Here is a 6,474-nt window from a genome sequence, read left to right as displayed (position 1 = left end):
TTCTTGATCTCTAATATTAGCTTTCAGTTACTAAAGCCTAATCCAATCTTACTGAAGTAATGCAAGGCTTTCCATTGATATAGAAGGCTGTCGCTTCATAAGATACCATCAGTGCCTCTATAATAAACAGGCTTAGCTCTTGATCTTAGCAAGAATCCAGCTCAGAAATCCAGCTCAGTATGCTTCAGCCTCAAAGCAGCAGTTGGCTCTCTAGTAAAATCTGTAGAAGAAATTATGGAAAAGTGCCAAGCGTCTCCTGAAATTTAAAGCCGTGAGTACAAGAGGACCAGAGAAATCTCACTGAATGGAGCAAAAATTTGGATTCTATCTTTAAGAAAATAGTTGATCACAGTGGAATAAAGACACAGCTGAAAAAAAAGAGTTGTCAACTGGGAAAAGGGGACAACCTCTTATACAAAGTGTGCTTTTACTTACAAGGAGGCATGTCCAGTCAGTCTCAAGTAAGTCACTATCTACATGAATGGAAGCTATGACTGATGATGTTGGTTTGCAGAGATTTATCTAAGATTTTTTAAATATTCCAAAGGGTTTGGTTATTTGTTTTCCAAGGATAGTTGATGTTTCAGATTCGTGTTTTCTTTAACAGAGAAAAATCTCTAGGGAGGCCTTTCTTCCCAGACTTATTATTTTGGACATATTATATCAAAGGATATTTTACAGGAATTGTTCCTTCCCTCTCCTCTACAGATCCGAGGAGGAAAAATAAGTCGAGAAACTTCTACAGACTGTGTCTTAAACATTGACCACAAGGGAAGGATATCATTGAGTAACTTCCCAAAGCAATGTATTGGCATGGTTTGATGTGGGGGGGGGTGGGGGTTCTGGTGGCAGGAGAGGGGCTTTGGTCCCTGTGACCTCCCTGGTTTTGGAACCGGGTCAGACTCAGTTCTGGCCACCAGATCGGACTCCCAACCCCCTCAGGGTTGAGCCAATCAGTGCCTCTGCGAATTGCCCTATTTAAGTCGGGACAAAGGAACTGGAAAAGGTGTTTTGCCCAGGAGCGAGGAGAGAAGGGAGGAGGGCACTGCCCCCGCTCCCTGGCTCCCGGCCGGGCAGCTGCCTGCGTCGGGCCAGCGCCGCCCACAGAGAATGGCGGCGGCGGAGCCAACTGGGGAACTTGGGGGCATCCCACTCCCGGGGTGCCCACTGGGCTGAGTTCACCTGGAGAGGACTGAGATCTGAGAGAAACAGCTGCATCGACACCAGGTCAGTGAGGATGGAGCGGGAGGATGTGTGCCGGAGCTGAGTTTCCCCTGCAGCCAGTGGCAAGACTGCAGGCAGCCCCCCTGCAACCAGGATGGCCTCAGTGGAGTAGAGACCCACTCGCAGCCCGTGGGGAGAAGATGCCTGAGCCTGAGGATGGTCGTGTTGGGACGCACGACAAGGTAGAGAGGCATCTGGAGTCTGCGTGACGACCCACGCCGGAGCGAGTGGCTACAACTCCCTAAGAATCCGAGACTGTGGTAAAGCCCACACTGGGGCAATCCGATGGGGAAGGATTGTTTCCAGTGGGCTGGACTCACGCTGGAGAAATTTGTGGATTTTTCCTCGTGAGTAGGGGATCCACTGGAGCAGGGGAAAAGGGTGTAAGGACTCCTCCTCCTTTAAGAAAGAAGCAGCAGTAACAGCACAGAGCGAACTGACCTGCACTCCCCCAGTCCCTGCCCCCTGTGCTGCTGGGGGGAGGAGGTAGAGCCGGGAGGAAAAGGAAAGGTGTGGGGGGGAAGGAAGGTGTCGGTTTTAAGATCTGGCTTTGTTTCTTTTTATCCTCTCAAGTAACCGGTTTTGTTTCCCTTTGTCCTTTTAAGTAACGGTCAATAAATTGTTTTGCTTTAAGAAAGCCAAGTCTGTTTTGCCTGGGACCATGGTTGGTGGGTGCTCCCTCTGTTCTTGTCTCAACCCTCAGTCCCTTTATTATATTTTTTTCTCCTCTCCACTTCACTGGAGAAGGAGAGACTCTATGAGTTTTAGTTGCTGGATCGGCCTAAAACCACGACATGTATGTATGACAGATGTGAGTAACTTACCAGGAAAAGATCTAAATTGTGAGGGAAAATCTCAGAACCCTGTAAATTCAAACTGCAACAAGATATAACTCAGCAAAAAATGAGCCACAATTTTTCAAGTTCCAGCTTGAAACTTGAGTTTCAGTTCCATCCAGATATGATCAAACTTTTTCCATGTTTGTAGAGCTCTAGCTGACAGATTAATAAAGGAACCAGATCTTTCAGATTAAGTTGTTTAATTCATTTGATTATCATAAATTACATTCAGAATATAATAACACTGTCACTATTAAAAAAACTCATTCCAGCAGAGGATTGCTTTTTGGAAAGCATGTATCTATCTACTTTCCTAGGGCAGGGCTATACTGACTAAATATTGGAGAAAATTCTGCTTGAAACCATTTCAGCACAAGCATAAGAAGAAAGTACCTGTGGGACGAGTTAAATCTGGGGCTCCTATTGCTTAGACATATACTACTTTAAAATCAGACTTTCAAGACGGCTGCCACAGGTAACATTACATGTAGCTGGAGGGAAAAGCTGTGCACTTAGTTTTCTTCATTCTCTTGGTGCTGAAAAAAAGAAAAAAAAAAAAAAGAAAGAGAGAGAGAGACTGGACAAGATGCAGCTATATTTATTCTTATCTTTTTTAATCCCTATTCCAGTAATCGTGCCAGCTGGACGCTCAGAATCTGAATCCAAGAGACCTGATAATCTTAAACACAATAGGAAAAATAAAAGAATCTTCATAAAGAACGCAAACATCCAGAGAGATAATGTGTAGGCTTGGATAAGCACGAATTGTGTTGTGCAAACACCTGGCAGGGGAAAGGAGACTGAAGATGCTAAGGCACTGAGGCATCTGTGACTTCTGTTTTAATCAATCGGCTTCCTCTCTTCTGTCGCAGTTTCAGAAAAGCAGTTGTTGGTTAAGCTGGTTAAACTGAGGAGCCATATTCCATGAATTATGCAAAAAGAGTATGATTATTCAGACAATGCCCCAGTAAAGATATGCAGCTTGCGTTTTCATTTGCATCTCACCAAGAGAAAAAAAAATAATGTAAAATGGTAGAAACATCCCATTTTCTGAATTTTATTTATATGCAATTAAATCTGTACAAAGCAAGGTGGTTTAGGAGAAGAAGTGGAGATGAAAAAATAGAAAGTATGGAAAGCAAATCCCAGTATCAATTACTGCTTTACATATTTTAGAAAGGGAAAGTATAAATTATATTCTGCCTTAATTGCACTCTGCAATAGAACAGGAATAATTTCTACTTTTCTCCTTCATTGGGCTACTTATAGAGTTAAATTGCAAAGCCGTAACAAAGCCCGGCCATAATTTCTAGAGCAAGGAGTCAGTCTGAGCTGCCTTCAGCTCAACTTTCTGTGTACCCAAAGAGCCCCTGTACTTCAGGAGTTTCCAGAAGCTGCCTGTCATGGACTCTCTGGTCTCAGTTCAAGGCTGCTGTTGAGGTCAAGAGATGCAGGCTACCCTATTCTTTGTGATTTCAAATTTGCTGTTTGCCATACAGGACTATACCGCATGGTCCCAGAAGACATCAAGCCACTGAGCAAGAATGCCCCTGGGGTGTGCAGCAGCAATGCACCATCAGCCCAGCCTGAAAATTGCACTTGGTCCCTTGATTTTCTTTTGGACGCTTGCACTGCATCCTTAGCTAATGCCTTTTCTGAAGGTAGACTCATGGATTTCAGGTATGGATTTCAGAGGGACCCATACACTATGCATGTGAGAGCAAATGTTCAGTCTTAGATAAGTAGCATGTGTGGTCCTCAGAGTGGACATTTGTCTTCTGATGTTTAATTTCAGAGTGTACATCTGTGATTAATGACAAATGTGTTATTTATTTTAAAGTCTCAACTATAACTGGTTCTGGATTGCGCTTATTGCTGAAACTGTACATTTCTTCTGAAACTATAATGAACTTCACCTGTAAATATCTCCAGAATATAATTAAGACCATCTGGTACATGGAATTGATTTTGGAAACAGTTTTGCTAGAAAGGAAGCCAAATTCACTCTCGGGAGCAGGGTCTCTAATAGTGTTTCCTTTTCCTCTGAAAAAATAGTATGAAGTAAAACTATTCTGGGAAATGTCAACAAAATCTTAATTTGATGTACAAGGGCTGAAAAGCCAAATCTAGAAGGAGAACCATGGAACAAATACGTGATTGTCTCCAAAACCTTTGAAAGTAGTGCTAAATCCTTCCAGGCCTGAGCAATGGAACTTAAATGAGGCATCAAAAAATAATTAATATATGTTAACTTGTTCCCACCCACTATGACACTGTGTGGAATTTTTTTCCCCTACAAGCACAAATAACCAACATAGTGCAAAGGGTTTCTAATGCATTCATTGTGTTAACACATATTCAGGCAGGGAAGGAGTCACCATCAAAGGTTTGATTGGAGCTGGCCTGAGTTACTGCTTTTATTTTTGTAAAACAACTTAAGTAGAATACAAGCCCTTTATAAGACAATTTCATAGAAATGAGTTCAATGCGTGAATTTTGATGTAAAATCTGCAGGTATCTGAGCTGGAGACTGACTCTCTGACAGCGAGCTCAGGCATGGACTGATGCCCCAGGCTGAGCTGAAATGGGGCTTCTGGCCTCATGGACAGGGGTCAGGTGAAGACCTGTGGTCAAAGCCCCCTGAAGAAAAATACTTACAGGGCACTTATTTTGAGCATCTGACTTTAATAAGAGTTACTTTGAATGGACTGCTTTATGAACAACAGAATGTATTGGACGTCATATTATACGGAAGTAGATAAGGTTGTTTATTGTTTATGCTCACTACAATGAACAACACTAGATTTTTAGGTTCTAACTTGAAAAAAAAAATAGAGTACTTATTCAATGATTCGTTTTCTTTCTGGACGCTGGAGTCTCACACTTATTATTGCCCAAGTAGCCATTGGCAGAGCAAAACTATCTTCCTACACTTGACCTCCACACTTGAAGAAATAATCACCGCCTTTTTTAGGACAGCTGACAGCTAGCAGTGGGACCATAACCTCAGAAACTGAGAGATTTCCCATCATTGACTTTGTTTTTTAAAAACTTTGATCTGAAGTCCATGTGTGAGGTAGGGAGGGGAGAGGAAGAGGAAAGGCCAGTATTAATTGCAGAGATTGCAGACAAAGTAGGATAACAATTTTGAAATAAATCATATAACCAAATCATAACAGGAAAGTCTTTGATAATCTGAGCATTGCATAGGCCAGTATGCTCTCCTCAGAGCACAGTGCTGTTTCATTAGTGCTCCTGGAAAGCTCAGAAAAGAGATTTCCCTAATGTGGTAGAATTTCAGATCTAAACTGCTAAACGACTTCATTTTCTACTGCTTTACCCCAGTTTGCCACCAAAAGAAAGCCCACTCTAACCCCCCCAAAAGCCCACCCAAAAACAAACAAACAAACAACAAACAAACAAAACCCCAAACCCCACTTCTATGGAAACAGCAGAATTACATCAATTTGAGAAGACAGTGAGATATAAAAATATAAATTGGACACTGCTCATGACTTTAAATGAGCATGCGTTGGCGTGGATATGGAAACTGCTTCTCTTTGAGCAAGTTTTACTTGCAGCTTCAGTTTACTGAATATGTTTCTTTTATCCCTCCAAAATATTTTCAAAAACATGCACTGAAGTGTCACAACAAAACTTGTCTCCTTATTTCAGAATTCTGTAGCATTATAAAGCAATCCTGGCTGGATAATGCATAATTTCTTCTTTCTCAGTTGTTCTCAAAAGTCTTATTTTCCACCATCTTATACGATAGAGTGACACAGAGAGTTATTCAAATTTCAGGACAATTGGTTATTTGACACTGATGAGAACATTGTGTATACACACTTCATGAAGAGTAAAACTTTCGGCTTCTGCAGTAATGAATAGAAGGAATTTGGAAATGGATTATATTTTCAAGTCTTGTGCATTATAAATCTTGGCTTGCAATACTATGAAACAATTGTCATTTTAAGTATATGGACTAATCTAACACGAACAGGTTGTATATGTGATAGTTGTGGGTCATGGTACACTTGTACTTAAGTTACAAGCAACACAGGCTGAAGTTAACTTCAAAATAAAGCAAATAAATAGGTGAGGCTAAGCAGTTCTGGAAAATTAGCTCTGAAGAATTCCAGTTTCCTGTTGATCGGTGTCTTACCATCGGTCAACTTCTGTGTTTAAGAGAACTTCTTATGTGTGCCAAGAGGGCTTATAATGCTGTTCTTCCATTTAGTGTCAAACAAAGTGTCACTTCTATGTGCAGCCTTTCCATCATCAAGGCACTTTAATGGTCTATCTCCTTCACCAGGCTGTCTATTTTCATGATGTTTGTGGAAGAATAATTATCTTTGGGACCTCTAGCTTCTACTTCACTCGTGGCTGAAATCAGAGAGCACACACACAT

The sequence above is a fragment of the Tauraco erythrolophus genome, chromosome 3 (assembly GCF_009769465.1).
Source record: "Tauraco erythrolophus isolate bTauEry1 chromosome 3, bTauEry1.pri, whole genome shotgun sequence".
NCBI lineage: Eukaryota > Metazoa > Chordata > Aves > Musophagiformes > Musophagidae > Tauraco > Tauraco erythrolophus.
The sequence above is the reverse complement of the archived record's forward strand: the minus strand, read 5'-3'. Positions refer to the sequence as shown.